Consider the following 16,827-nt stretch of genomic DNA (forward strand, 5'->3'; position numbering starts at 1 on the left):
TTGTTGTGGGCTGAGAGCATGTTGCTATGGACCAGTTGATGCATGATGACTTGCTTCCCTGTAACGGATATCATTGAGTCTTTTATCACTGTATCTCCCCTGCTAACTTAACACATTTAGGGGAGTAACTCAACTCAGGGAATATACATTTATGCATGCTTAAGAGAAACAGTAAAATGACACAGATTATCATAGTGAATTATGTTATGCTTTTCCTTCTTGTTTATCCTGCATAATTAAGAGTTGCAGTTGGAAGGAAAACTTGTTTGTTACCAGCTAATGGTAAGTATTTAACAGAGATCACAGTTCATGATAATTCTTCCTTCTGTAGAGTCAACTTTTCTATTTTATTAGTGAAGGAAAATATTGAAATACTCAGTTTTGGATTGATTTTCCTTTAAAAATACCAAAAATGTTTCGCACAGTTACTGAAGTGTTGATACAGCGTGCCTTTGGGAAAAAGGAAATATCTGTCAATGGTTCACTGAACTGGAATGCTTGAAAAATAACGATAGATAGCATATACAGTTATGACTGAAAGTGTATATCACCTTGGAGTTATCGGCAACAGTAAGCAAAATATATTACTAGCACTTGTAGCCCTTGTAAGAAAGAATGGACAATGAGCGTTTTTTTTCTAGCCAAATCTTTTAACTGCAAGATCTTTCAAAGCACATGAATCATTTCCAATGTTTTACCATCTAGTTTTCTGTTAAACTCTGAAAAGTGAGTAAGATGCTGTAAATGCAGCCAGAGAGTAATGGCTAATGGCTGAATGGAGAATATTTACAATTGGTGCTCCTTAGGGGTCCATACTGGGAATACTAGTGTTTGATATATTCATCAGTGATATGGACAGTGGGATCAAGTGCACTCTCAGCAAGTTTGCAAACAACATCAAGTTGAGTGCTGCAGTTGTCATGCCCAAATGATGGGATGTCATCCAGAAGGACCTGGAGAAGCTTGAGAAGTGGGCCCATGTGAACATCGGTGGAATGTGTCCCTGCTCGTGGCAGGGGGTTCTGAACGAGATGATCTTCAAGGTACCTTCCAACCCAAACTATTCTATGATTCTGTGATTCTATGATTGAGGTTCAACATAGCTGAGTACAAAGTTCTGCTCCGGGGTTGGGGCAACCCCTGGTATCAATACAGGCTTCAAGATGAAGAAATTAAGATCAGTCCAGGAGAAAGACTTAAAGACACTGGTGGATGAAAAGCTTTTCATGAACTGACAATCTGCATCAAAAGAAGCATGACCAGCAGGTTGAAGGAGGTGATTCTCTGCCTCTACTCTGCTGTGGTGAGACCTTCACTTGGAGTACCACACTCAGCTCCGTGACCTCAGCACAAGAAAAACATAGACCTCTTGGATCAGGTCCAGAAGGTGGCCACAAAAATGATCAGAATGATGGAACACCTCTCCTCCAAGGAAAGGCTGAGAAAGTTGTAGTTGTTCAGCCTTGAGAAGTGAAGGCTCTGAAGAGACCTTATTGTGGCCTTTCAATACGTAAAGGAAGCTTGTAAGAAAGATAAGGACAAAACTTTTGTATGGCCTGTTGCAGCAGCACAAGAGGTAATGATTTTAAACTAAAAGAGGGCAGATTCAGATTAGATATGAGGACAAATTTTTTACAAAACGCGTGGTGAAACTTTGGAATAGGTTGCCCAGAGACATGGTAGATGGCCCATGCCTAGAAGACTTAGAGGCCTGGTTGCACAGAACTCTGAGAAACCTGATCTAGTTAAAGATGTCCATGTTCATTTCAGGGCTGTTGGACTTAATGACCTTTAAAGGTCGCTTCCAATTCAAACTGTTCCATGATTCTATGATGACCTCTCTGCTCCAAGTCTCCTACTACTTCTTCAAGCTAATGGATTGTATTTTTCTAAACTGATAGTGATCCAGTTTAATCTTTTTTCATATGCAATGTCTAAAATACTGTTTTGTGGATTATTTCTGATTCCTGGTTCTCTTCATTCTCACTGCTTTTTTTCAAATTCAGGCCTACTACTACTGCCTTATTTCAGGTATTGTGCTATCATTTCATTAAATTATTTGGCACACACTTCATAAAAATCCATTGGAAATAACATTGGACTGTGTTATATTAAGTGAGCTTCCAGCTGTATTTTCAAAATATCAGGATCTGAAATTCAACTTTAGAGCTCTACTTGACACAAATAACAGGCATAAATACTTTGTTTCTCAGTTAGCAGTTCGAAAATGAATGGATACTTCCCCAAACCCATTTAAGGAAAGGTCCAGTAGATGGTACTGCAGGACTGGATCATATATTACACTATGTGAATAAAAGATAGGCAGAATATCAGTTATGGTAATGTGGAAATGGAACTCGGGTTATTTACAGAGTTATAAACCTCTTCCTTTCCCAACCCACATTTCTTCACAGAAGTGAAATGATTCAGTGAGGTCAATGCACTCTGGCCTAAAAGGCAGAAGTGATTTGCTGGGCTAAATGAGGCTGGAGTCTCTTGGGTTCTATTCCACCTCTTCATGAGGCTAAAAATATTGTGATTTGAAAGATTAAGATGAGCTTCTTAGATACACTTTTAAGAATTACCAGTATCCAGTAAATCGGGTAGTGGGGTTGAGAAGAGAAATGATGAGAATAGCTTCTATGCTTTCCTTAGTGTGAAGTCTGTTTTCTTGATTCCCAAAGGAAGTCCATACTGAAGAAATTAATTTCATTAATTTAACTTAAATGGCCTGAGCTTCATAGTACAGAGTCAACCTACTCCTCTCAGAAAACTCAGAAGTCACAAAAGTCAGTCCATTTAATTTGCACCATTCCATAGGGTTTTAAAACATTTTTCAAATGATAAGTACCTGGAATTTTCAGTATTTAAAAATTTAAACTGAAATTAATGGGAAGAATATGTGCCTTCAGTTCTTGAGGAGCTGTTGCCAGTTCATGGTCAATGCCAGGTCTATTCTTCTAATAATTTTTAAGCCAATTATCATCCTGAGACTTATCTGGCTTATTACAACTTCTCTAAAATAAAGATGAGTTGCACTGGCTTATGTCAGATCTGGTCCCAGGAAAGAAAAAGCTGAAAGCAATTCATCCCGGAAAACCTTCCATCTGCTTGCTTTGAACATTCGGGAACTTTCAGTTTCATGTTTCCCTTGACCAGGGACTGTCAGCTCCACTGAAGTACTCTGATTTCCTCAAATGGATGCTAAAATGAGAAGATCAAACTAATCATCTTTTATGATCCAAGACTGGATTTGAGTTTAGGTCTTGAGAAAGATGAGGGCATAAAGCCGATATTCTCCTTCATTCTGTTGTTCAATAGCTTTTTGTTTCAGCTTAACTACCCTATGACTTGCTCATAGATTTATGTTATAGATTTAGGTCACTTTCAGATTTTTACATCTGCAAATAAGTTTTTGCTATAAAACTGTAGCAGGCACAGGAAAGCCTATTTTAAACATAAAAGCTGCATATATTATTTTAGATTCAGAGATAAAATGAATGCTGGTTCTGTGAATCTGTGTCGCAGTAGAAGAACAAATGAAGAAGTTACAGCTTGTTCTGGTACCATATGAAACAACAAACCAGACAATTGAGCTGAGGATTCTTATTTCAGTTTCCAGGAAGTTTTTCCATTTCAATATATATGGAGAGTGCGAGGTATTCCTTGCTTCTGTCTGATTGCAGTCTAACCTGAGTGGTTAAGGGCATTGTGAGAATAGAGAGAATTTATTTATTCATTCATTCCTTTAACACTTTTATTAAGCTAATGTGCAGACACTGCTGAGGGACATGCTCCATCCCTTTCCACATTCTTAATAAGATTTTTTATATCATGTATCCCTGCCCATCACGTTTAAGTTGCTGTGAAAGGAGTGATACCTTAATAGATGAACAGCTGAATCTCTGAGATACTACACTAGAGAGATTCATTGTGAAACTCGTTAATTTGACTAAAACCTTTAATAGTCATAGTATGATTTACTTATAATAGCTTCATTGCATATCCTGTTCAATATATATTTTGTACATTCTAGTTATTAGACTGACCAAAAATGACTTAAAAAGTGTTTAAAAAGGCTTTTGTAGATAAACATGAAACAGTATTGTAATAAAGAAAAATAACCAAGACTAATGGTGTGGGATACACATTCTGTTTTCTCTGCTCCTAAACAGATTTGCTTACAAAGGTTTTATCACAACTGTAGTCGTAAGCATATACATTCAATGCACATCTCTTTGGTATGATCTAAGAACTGAGTTTATAGTGTGGAGTGAAATGTATGAAAGGATTCCATCAAGTTTAGAGCTTTCTTTGATCCCTAATCTAAATAAAACAAAACAAAACTGCTTTCTGTAGCCGACCCCACATTTTTATAGTAATGGTGATTGAAAAATCCCTGAACGCACTTAATTTCATCCAATCCCACTTTTAGATGTGTTACCCTAAAAAAAAATGTCCTTAAGTAATGTGACTACTTTCTGCTTCATACCCCAGAAAGTAAATAAAGAAAAAGAGAAGACCCATTCCAGTTCCTTAGTAAGAGCCACTAGATTTATACTATTGACACACTGGAAGGACAGGATGCCATCCAGTGGGATCTAGACAGGTTTGAGAGGTAGGCCTGTGTGAACCTCACAAAATTCATCAGGACCAATTCAAGGTCCTGCACATGGCTTTTAGGCAGTCACAAGCAGAAATACATGCTGGGTGGATAATAGATTAAAAGTAGCTCCGAGGAAAAGGACTTGGGAGTTGTTGGTTGATGAGAAGATCAATATGACCCAGCAATGTGCAGTCGCAGCCCAGAAAGCTAATCACATCCCATCAAAAAAAATATGGCCAGAGGGTCAAGGGAGGTGATTCTCTCCCTTTAGTCCTCTCTGGTGAGATCCCACCTAGACTACTGCATCCAGCTCACAGACACTTCAGCGTAAGAGGGACATGGACCTATTGGAACTAGTCAAGAGGACAACCACGAAGATGATAAAAGAGCTGGAGCACTTCTCATATGAAGATGAGCTGAGAGAGGTTGTTCAGCCTGGAGAAGAGAAGGCTCTGGGGGGACTTTATGGCAACTTCCATTACCTAAAGAAGACCTACAAGAAAGCTGGAGAGGGACTTTTTACAAGGACATATATTGATAGGATGAGGGATAATGGCTATAAAATGAGATTAGATATAAGGAAGAAATTTTTCACTGTGAGGGTGATGAGACAATGGCACAGGTTGCCTAGAGAAGCTAGAAGTGTTCAAGGTCAGCTTGGATGGGGCTTTGAGCAACCTGATTTAGTGAAGAATGTCCCTGCCTATGGCAGGGGAGTTAGAAACAGATGATCTTTAAGGCCCCTTCTAACCCAAATCATTCTATGATTATGACAGTTAAGATCCTAATGTAAGGAAAGATTGTACAAAGGCATAGATCTGTAATTTTAAATTAACGTGAAAGTGCTATATGCTGGTACAATGAAGCAATTTAATAATTAAAATTATTACAGAACAGGTGGCATTCAGCAGCACATAAAGTCATGTACATCAATTGTTGAGGAAAGGGAATTGATTAAACCGTTTAGAATATTAAAGTTTTGAAAGTATGTTACAGAAGATCTATCTCTTGAATTTCTTTTTTTTTTTTTTGTAATAAATTAAAATTTTAAAAGAAGGAGTTGAAAGAGAAATTAAAGAAGATCCATTGTGTACTCTGGGTTTCTACAGAGAAATTAGTGATCCCAAGTGGTTAGTGAACGGTGCTTGCTACAGTGATATCTTATTAGATATTTATCTTATTAGATATTAGATAATCTATTGATTTTTTTTCCCCACATAACAACTGGGAATTTGATGCCTGAATATTGTGTCCTTGATTTGTACTAAAAAAGGATTTAGTTTAACTGTTTAACTGAGCTTAATCATAGCAATTAGAATCTCTTAGATATTTGAAATAAATCTGAAAACTGGAATCAGTGGCATTTTCTTATTTCAGGCGTATTTAAAGAAGCTTTACTTTTTGTATTTCAGGTCTTATGCTTCAGCTGTGATCACAAAGGAGACAAAAGCAAGTAAACTATTTCTAATTCTCAAGAGAAACTAAGTTTGACATTAAAATACAAATGTCTATCAGCTTGGAAGACAAGTGTGTTCATTTTTTTCTGTTATTCAGGCTGCAGTTCTACTGGTAATGGTAGCCCACAGAAAGAATGAAACTCACTGGCATCAATAACCATTCTTGAAATGCAAGAAAATCAAACACTCTTAAGATGTTAGTAGTGCTTTCCTCCTTATCCCTAAATTTCCTTCCCTGGTTTAACCTGTCATTCAAGGAGTGTTTCATAACACAAGTATTACTCGGCATGCCAAGTGCAAAATGCCTGGCAGAGGAACAAGCAAGTCAATGCAAAGAGTTTAATAGCTGCTGTAGCAATAACCCTCCAGCGTATTTAATAGAAATAATGTTCAGGACTATAGTACTTGTAGAGTCTGAAAAATGCGTGGCTGGCCACCATGGAAAGTGATAGAAGCCATCCATTGTTTGACGAGTAGTCTTAGCCCATAGCATCTGCCTCAGAGCTCAGCTCTCCCCTTGTACTGGACTGCAGGGGCCAAGCTTAAATTATATGCTTTAGTAGAAAAGGGATGTGGGTCAGGGCCAGCATATTCTTAGTTTCAGAGAACTTATTCTCATTGACTCCTTTAATCTTACAAAATCCATCTAGTTAACTGTGATGAATAGAATAGAAAGCTTTGTTTTCTCAGTCACAGAGAGAACTGTGAAGGACTGTAGAACTGTGTTATTCCCTCTGCTGTTATTCTATCCTCAATATATTATTTCTCCTACTATATATATTAAAGGACTACCATTCTGTATGTTTTGGTTGGGATAGAGTTAATTTTCTTCATAGTGGGTGACGTGGGGCTACATTTTGGATTTGTGCTGAAAACAGTGTTGATAATACAGAGATGATTTAGTTATTGCAGAGCAGTTCTTACAGAGTCAAAGCCTTTTCTGCTTCTCACAACTCCCCACCAGTGAGCAGGCTGGGGATGTACACGGAGCTGGGAGGGGGACACAGCTCTGAAAGGAGACCCCAACTGACCAAAAGGATATCACAAACCATATGAAATTACTCAGTGATAAAAGCTGAGAAAAAGATGGAGGAAGGAGGGATGTTCAGAATTACAGTGTTTGCCTTCTCAAGTAACCATTTTTAGTGAAGAAGCCCTGCTTTCCTGGAGATGGCTGAACACCTGCCTGCCTATAGGAAGTAGTGAATGAATTCCTTATTTTCCCTTGCTTTTGCACACAGCTTTTCTTTACCTATTAAACTGTCTTTATCTCAATCCATGAGTTTTCTCACTGTTAACTTTTGCAATTCTCCCCCTAGTCCTACTGGAAGAGAATGAGTGAGCAGCTGTGTGGGACCACTCTTCCCACCATGGCTAAATGCATAGCATATTCATATCTTGAGAAAACATATATGCAGCTGTTTCTGCTTTGTGTACACTGCTCCCTTTCCTTTGTGTCTTTATAGCACGCTTTCTTCGTGTGTAGTGCAGCTGTGCCCAGACCTGTGGGGGGGTTGGTTCTTCACTTCACACTATGGTGTCTTCCATATGTTGGCAAGCTAGCGTGCTGCACCCAGCTGACTGAATTTCAGCTTCATGCCACAATAACCAGCAGCAGCCCATGACCTTTGATTTTTTTGCTAATACTTCTTGACACCTTCCAGACTTGCAGGCTAGCCTGAAAGTAAAATAAATAAATAATGATAAATTGCTGTGTAAAAGCACATTTTTAAGAACAAAGAAACAAATAAATGATTGGCCCTTTAAGTTGTGGATTTGGTTTTATTTTGTTTTGTGTTTTTTTTTCTTATTCATCTATTTAAACAGGAGAAATTAGCATAGTAAATGCTGTTCTACAAGGGAACAATTCTTCTTTTTAATAAATATTCTGGGAATAGTTTTATACGTTTTGCAAGCCTAAAGTCCCCTGGTTATAAATCATCAATGTTCCATATGGCACAGGCATGTTTTAAAATGTATACCCACTGGAAAAATCTGTATATTGTTTTTCTGAATGCTTTTCCCTTGCTCCCTAAATTTATAAATCATATTGTCATCTTCCTATGTTGTTTGTTTTCCAAATTTTTGTATGTCTGCAATGAGGAGGGGAAAACCCAAGATACTAACTTTTATTATTGTTGTACTATTTAAGCTGGTACAAGTGATGGAAGTCTTACACTATATTGAAGATTCAGCTTGGTATTGCTGTTGAATGCCTTTCCTTAAAACAAGTGCAAAGAGCATTTGGTTGCTTACCTGAAAATAATGCCTTTTAATGGAAAGTATGAGATGCTGAATCTGCAACAGCAAGTGCAGGAAGCAGCTGGGGCTCTGCTGGCCTGCAGACAGCCGCAGAGGTTGCTGTCAATAGTAACCTGGGTGATTTGGTCTGATCCCAGGTGATTAAACAATTGTGATAGTCATGACACCTACCAGATTTAAGCTCCCCTTCAGCAAATTACCTTCGGGAAGCCCTATAGTAGAGAAGCTTTCAATACCACTTCTGAAAAAAGGAAAAGTTTGCATTGATTATTATTTTAACAGCTTTACATTTAATAAAATGTTCAGACCACAGATTAATGTTTGACATAATTATCATTTTTCTGTCCCTGGAAAGGGATTCACAGTTTGAAAAGGTTGATATAGGCTTCACTGAAGTATCATGCAGGTATTATGGCATTACTCATATACAGTACATTGCTTAATCACACATGATCTCACCAGGTTTTCCCATTGCACTAGAACCCTCTGCTTTCAAGAGTGCACAAGTTAGAGCAATTTAAAGTTTTGCTCCTGTTTTCATGTATAACATACTCCACTTCTGGAAGTGGCGTGGGGCTTTTATTAACGAGTTGATCACCTCTCATTTTATGGATTTGAACAATATAGAAAAATGTGACTGTAAAATGTAACTGTAAAATGTAAAAATGTAAACAGGAAGAACACAAACCAAATATATCCTATTACACTAGCCAGATATTCCTCAGGCAGGGGGGATTGTCAGCTTGATGCAAGTCGTAGACATTAGGGTGCTCTACGGTAAACACCACCATCAAAATCATACTGACATCCAGGTTTAGATTACTTTGCTGAATACCCCCCAGCATGACAGCAGGTGCCTTTCATCTTTTTCCCCATTGATTTCCCCAGCTGAGGATGTGAATTTGAACCTACTTAATACCTAGCAACTGTCAGTTGCAAGTAGCAACAATCAGTAGCAAGTTATTACTTCTATGAGTAGTCTCACTAAACAGTGCTGCCACTGCTACTGCAAACAGGAGTGAATTTTTGAAGTCCACCCTAAAGCTGAGCAAGGGAGCGTAGGTGAGATACATAAAAGCATATGCCCTGAAACAATGTCGGAAGAAAGTTGTCAATTGATTCCATGAATTAAAAATAAATGTATACAGTTTTTCCTGACTCCACCTTTTACTTGTGGGCCAAAGTGTGGGATCTCTCACAGTTCATGACTGTTAAGACAAGTGTTTCTCCAGAAAAACAAGCCCTTCTCATCCCCAGGTTCCAAACTTTAGAAAATTGATTAATCAAAAAACTCCTTACAGTTCCACCAGAAAATCTGCAGGACAAAGACTCAAATATTAGTGGGGAAAAGCTAGATGGATTGGTGAATCTCTCTGTAGTCCTTTTATATGTAGAGTAGAATGGTCATACGAACGGCACCTTCTTTTATTTTATAGTAAAAATGAACACTATAGTAACAAAAGCTGGTATCTGCAACAAAGACAAGCTAGAAGCTTAGGAGGAAATCTTTCTGTTGTAAGAAAAAACCCCACAGAATAACAGGGAATGGGGGAAAAAGAAACCCAAACAGGTAAAAGTAAAGAATTCATAATCTGCCTAAAGAAGAATAAAGATGGAGAATGAGAACACTTCTGTCTTGCAAACAGAAAGAAATTTAGAATGAAATTAAAACACACAAGAAGGTCTACACTTCACAAGGAAAAGAGCAACAAATCTGAAGTTTCAAATGTAGATAAGAAAAGTTTTATGTTAGCAATTATATGATGGTCTAAAAAAAGTCTTTTATTTCTAGGCTACAGCCAGTCATTTTATCAGTGCCTGAGTGAAAGAATGTGCACTAGGAAAAAAAAAACAAAACCAAAAGCAAAGAACAAAGAATGTGTACTGTGAAAAACCAAACAAAACATAAAACAAAATGAAACAAAACCCCCTCTACTCTGTTTCTAAACCATCAGTTTTGTGGATTTCAGGAGAACCCTAGTCAAATGTATACCTGGAAAGGTTGTTCTGCCTTAAAGGGATAAAAGGAAAGACACCAACTTGAGAACTGTATAGGCTGGAACTAACAACCTGAACAATGAAACAATATTGCACATTTTCCCACCTGTCTTTTATTGCAAGCACCTTGTGCTGTCTCTGAGCCATGAGAGACAGATAAACGCCTTTCTGCTTCCCAAAAACATGCTTCTGTAGGTAAATGCATAAATTACAGAGGCTCTGACAGTGGCTTGTTCCTCTGCATAACCATATTGCTTTATTATTACAGGGGATTATTTCAGTGAAGAAACCAAAGCTAAAAGGTCGATTTCCCTATATTTGGTGACCAGGCAGCCCAGTATTGAGACTATTTAACCTTCAGTCTTGATCTCATCAAGCCCTGGATTATGCCTGTGGCTTTACTTCCCAAAACTGTGTCTAATTTTTTCAGCTCTTGGTGTTACTTGGATTCTTGACTTTATGGCATGACTTGTCCAGATCCCCATAGAGCCCAATGTTAACTGGATGTTCAACTGGCTAGCACAGGGCTCTCTGTTGGCTGCCTGCTTTGACAAAGGCAAGCCAGAATTGCTAAGTGATGTACTGATCCCCTTATGTGATTCAGATTTCCTTTCATTTGGGCTGAAATAGTATTTATTGAAAGGTGCTTGATTATTTGCTCTAAGGAAGATTGAAAGTTAACATGACTTGAAATAAAAGTTGTCCAGCCTTGAATACAGAGGAGGAGAACAGGGAAATAATGATGTGTAGTTACTGTACGTGGAAATTTGAAAGAGTTCTTCTTCCTTCATCTGTGATTTCAAATACACTTTTGAAGAAGAATTTGCATAAAGTTATATAGAGTGACTAAACATACCACAATGAGAGTTTATAAGGTAAACAGAAGAAAGAAGAGGATTATCTTGCTGGTATTGAAAACACCAGGATATTTATGCATGTGGGAATTCAGATTAAAAAAACCACATGACCTATTTAGGGTCTAGTATTTTTCATTGCAACATAGAACTTCACTTTGCTTAAAAAGGCATAAAATACTATGGCACTCTGAGTTGCAGCTAATGCCTGTATTGATAATTTAGAGGATGACGGTTCTTCTATGACTGTTAACCTACTTCCTTCCCTGAAACTCACTAAATTTTATCCACAATTATTGAATTGTGTCTAGCCCAAACTACTGGAGATCAGCTGGCATTAATTTACAAATAGCAAGAGAAATCATTCTTATGATTAGACTCTTGTGCTTGTACGGTATAGCCTTTCTTCTGAATCAGTGTAGGTTGTTCTTTTTATTAAATATTTCTCTTCTGGATAGAAAATTACTCTCTACAGAACACCATCACAGCTGTGAGTCTATCTGCAGTTGGATAGAATTCTGCACTGCCAGATAAATGGTGAGGCCTGAATAGCCCTTTTGTGTTTGGAAACTGTTCTGGGTGGAATATGGAACAGATTTTGAACAGGAAAGGAAAGTATTTCAGGCCAGATGGTTAATCTGATGGAGCCGCAGTCTGACAGAAGAAAAGAGTAGTATTGTGTAGTTTAGCAGTTATGTCAGGAAGAGAAGAAAGCCCCTCTGCTAAGTTAATGGAGATCCATGATTGTGCTGGACTCTGGGGTAATATGACAGTTCCTAATAATAAGTAATGGAAAATTACTAATGTAATATGATAAAGTTTTCATGCTGTTTTACTGTTTCAGCATTTCCTGAGTGGAAATGGGTGAGATCCATATTCTTGCAAACAGTTCCTTATTAATTGAAGATTATATGCATATCTGCATATGTAAGGTCTGGATTTAGTTGAATTAATCTGTTTTTTTACATTTTTACAATATGTGTCTCATCTATATGACATTCGCTCCAGGTTGATTCATTCCATGGGAAAGATTGAAACTGAGATTACAAGCGCTTATTATGGTGTGTCTAACCTATCACCAACTGCAATCATTTATAATATTGGACTGGTGATCAGCAACTTATTAAAGAAGAGCAAAATGCAGTGAAAAGTCTGCTTTAGAATGTCAGATAAAAGGGCTACAAAAGCCACAGCATTTAGGGTGACGTAGCAATGAAAGGCAGCAATAGCTCACTCCTGCTGAGATCCATGTTTCCTGCTATCTGGGCCTCTCAGAAAGGCCAGTACACTTGCTGATAAGACACCTGTGGCTTCTGAAAGGCAATGTCTTCTGGTCACCACTGAGACTACTCTTTGACCCCTTTGCTGTCTATTTTAAGAAAGAAAAATGCCGCCTGGGATGCTGCCCTTGAAAGATTGCCAGTATTCTCATCAGAGTATGGTCCTTGAGAAATCAGGATCTAGTTTATATATTGGTGTTTTATTACCGTAGAAAATTAATACAAATCTGAAAATAAAATGCATGAATAACAGGTTTCACTACAGTACCACAAAGAAGCTCAATAAGAAAGCTTTATGGATTGTGTTTGTAATATGACTGTGGTGTGCACCCAAGAAAGGGACTTATTTACAGCATATTTAGTTACTTTATGGAAATTCTAATTAATCTCTTAATCTTTAAATGTGAACTATGGTCTGAGGGCAGAAGTTATATGAGAACAGTTTGACATATACTATAGTAGCACATTAAAAATTAATTTCAATGTCTCCTTTCAGTGTGTTACATCTGAGCATGTAAGCTGTATTCTTTTGATATGTGATGTGAATCATTGGAATAAGAATTGAGTAAGAAAAAGAGATAAAGGGACAAAAGTTTATTAGTATGTAGATATAACTTAGAAATACAAAACCAATAAGTTTTAAGGAAATCTGGAAATGCAGATATCAGTTTTTTTAAAAGGACCCCAAACTTAATTCTCTGCATATGTACTTATTAACTGAAACAGAGATAGGTCAGTGAATTTTAGCTCTTCTTTCAGATCATACTGCAAAATCATTGCAGTATTTAATTGACATTAGTAGGCTTTTTGGTTTCCATATCTGATAGACTTATAGATTACCCATTCATATAGCTGTCTGCAAAATCATCACTCAGATGAGAAAGGACTTCAGGAGATCTTTAGTCCAGCTTCTGGCACAAAGCAAGATCAGCTATGGGATCAGATCAGGTTACTTACAACTTTATCCAGCCAGGTCCTGAAAGCCTCCAATGATGAAGGATGCATAGCCTCTCTGGGTGTCACCTCCTAGACTGCCTAGTTCAAGATTTTTTTCCCCCTTATATCCAGTGTGAATCTCTTTTACTTTCAATTATGCCTGTTGTTACTTGTCCACCCACCATGCACCACTTATGTGGTTGCAAGGGTATATGTTTTTTTCTCTAGACTCTCTCTAGACTCTCTAGAGTCATCATTTACAGAAATTTCTCCACTGATCAGTAAATGCTACTCAAACACTAAATCAGAGTTATTAAACTGTTAAAATTGTCTGCAGTTTGCTCACAGTTCTTAAGCTGCTGATCATAATGAAACCTTTCACTGGGGAGATCCAATGAGAATTAATATACATGACATAGTCCAGCTGAGTAACCCTTTTTTCTGACCTTTCTTCCATAAATATATTTTGTATCTTACAATGGAGTTTTCACAATAAAGGTTGTATTCAAGTATGAAAGATGAAAATTTAGATGTCTTAATTTCTGGCATTTACTTAAGTCTCATCTGTAGTTTCTAAACCATCAGTTTATCACTACCATCTGTAGTGAAATAGGATGAAATGTAGGTGTATGCAAAGCTATTAGTCAAAGGAGGCGTATGTAAAGTGGCTGCTCAAAGGATTAAAGGCATTTTTGATGCTTTAGCTGCTGTAGAATCTTTAGTGAAAAGGATATCCTTAGACATTTATAAGATCGTATAAGATGCTTTTATCTTCTCAAATGTATACTGACAGTTATTTTCTTCTAGTTGTGCAGATTTCAGCGTAGCTCCTCTGAAATGTGTGATTATATCTATGGAACATACTCAGGAAGGTTGGTTTGCTATAGATTTAACACATTTGTGGTTAGAAAACAGAATAATCTGAGACTGGCATCCTTTATGAAGCACAATAATTATATTATTAATTGCTTATAGCTGAGCCAATATTGATTCTAGAAGATGCTATACAAAGTCTGTAACCGTGCATCATCATCTTAAAAGAGAAAAAAAATTGCAATACATCTATTGTAACTATCAGCAAAATTTCCTTAAATACTGCTTGGTTTACCAGGTATAAGGTTATGGTACAATGGGAGTCTTGGGGAACTGGAGATATTTGTGTGGTCAAAATGTTTCCGATTTTGGGTAAGCTCTTAATTTATTATCATAAATTAATTTATTAAACACTTTAGCAGTTGTTTAATGAGCTGTATAAAGTACAGAGATGAATGTTACCAGCAGCAAAATATTAATAAATCCTATGTACAGAAAGGATTTTACATAATTATTGAGCCTTTCCTCTTTTAGCATTTTTTTGTTTTCTCATGTGAATTTTGCTTACTACACACTTCCTTTCAAACACAGGATGTGAATAGTACTGAAATCACAAGTAGCAACAGAACATTGAGTTTTATGCATTTATATGACAGGACTCTTGCTGTGATTTTGTATTGAGGTTTTTGACATTAACTGGATCAAGTGTATCAGCATGATGGCTGTGTATCTGCTGCCAAAATGCTGCTTCAGAGCTGTTTAAAAACGTAGGAAAACCCTAGTATCCTTACAGAAGCATTGTTTATGTTTATTTATATCCAGACAGAGGAAGGGGAATATTTGCCAGATGCTGATAGATGCAGACACAGGGTTCACCACACAGATTCAGAATGCAGGTCTATTATCCTGTTCCTGGCAGTGGCCAGTACCACCTGTTTAAAAGAAAGATGAGAGAAAACAAAAGGATTTGACAGTGGCTTTTGGAAGAAAAATTTTCCTCCTAATTGTCTAATACTTCTTTTATTCTAATTAAAAACCTGCTTGTACAGGCTGGGCTGTGGTTAATATATCTAGATGATTGTATAAGGCTTAAAAGATAAGAGGGAATGTGATCTTTGAGAAGATCCCATAGCTGAGATATAACCTGTAGTCACACCTATAAAAGGCTGGACAATTTTGATGAAGGATATTTTGTGCTTTGGAGAGAACATTGTATGAGAACACATCTCCTAAAATTCCTGGTTAGGTTTTTATTCTAGTGTAACCCATGCCATTATTATGACATTTTTGTGAGTTTGATCCTTTTCTGGAGCCTGACTATTTGCTTCAGCAGTAACTCGCAGCAGGAGGTTCTGTAATTAATTTCTGTCAGATTTATCTGTTACTAGATTAATGTTTCAGAGTTTCATTTTTATACAATCCCCTTGTGTTCTTCTTTCATGAAAAACAGGATACTTGGTAAAACTCCATCTAATTTCTCTGAATTATTGTTTTCATTTGCTTTCATTCTGTCATCTTTCTACTTGTCTTCTCTACAGGAGAATTGTCCCAACTTTTCTTTTTTTTCTCACTTCTTCAGTAGCTTTTCTCTTCATACAAACTCCATATTTATTAATGGTTTTTTCTTGAGTCATATTGACCAGAGAAATGAATATAGTAATTGCCTTTGACTTTCATTAGTAAAAACACAAATGCTGTGTACTGTGGTGAATAAATAAGCTATTTGAAGATATTTACCTGCATGATTGCATATATATATCCTGGGTAGTAGATCAGAGCCAGCAGTTTTGACTTGTCATTACTAAGCCCATGCATAAATGATCAGGATTTCTTACTGTCCACATGCACTGATGTATGATCACATAAAGATACAAGGAGTTTAAGATGCCAATGCCTTTGTAGACTTTGGAAGAACTTGTGAGATAATGGTATCAAACTGTTGATACCGGAATGTTGTATCCTCAGAAGAAAGATAATTATTTTTCTTTTTTTTAACTTTTCAGTAACACCCATTTGTATTGAAAATGCTTTCCAAGCACCTGAAAACAGGCTTTACTCCAAACAGAGGTATAATGTATACCACTGAACTTCCATGTGTGTTTCACATGAGCATAACTATTCAGGATTACATGATTACATCACTGAGGAAAATTAAATGTCTGCATCTATTCATAACATGGTTGCCCATTATTAGCTAGTTAAATTTTTAAATTTCAGAAGACATTTACGTAAGAACTCATTCTTTCCGGTGTTGGTCTTGTCTGTGCCAGTTTCAATTTTATTTCTTGGTCTATTTCAGTTTATTCATATTAGCCTAGTTTTTCTGTGGTTATGCAGTTTCTTATATATTAACAATAAAAAGGGATACAGGAAATCATATTAATCCATTTTCCATTAAAATAACTGAGGGCAGAATATGTCTTTCAATCTTTTTCAGGACTCTTTATAATGATATGAATAAGTGATATTTTTTCATGGTTAGCCTAGCAAAACCTTTATTGTGGGCTCATCTTAATAAAAATGCTTGGATAAAATATGTGTAATTTGTAAAACTTCTTACATTTTTCATTACAAGGCTTTAATTAATTGCTCTGACCTAAACGTTTGAATCCCCAACCCTT

This window comes from Phaenicophaeus curvirostris, chromosome 2 (genome assembly GCF_032191515.1).
Source record: "Phaenicophaeus curvirostris isolate KB17595 chromosome 2, BPBGC_Pcur_1.0, whole genome shotgun sequence".
NCBI classification, from domain to species: domain Eukaryota; kingdom Metazoa; phylum Chordata; class Aves; order Cuculiformes; family Cuculidae; genus Phaenicophaeus; species Phaenicophaeus curvirostris.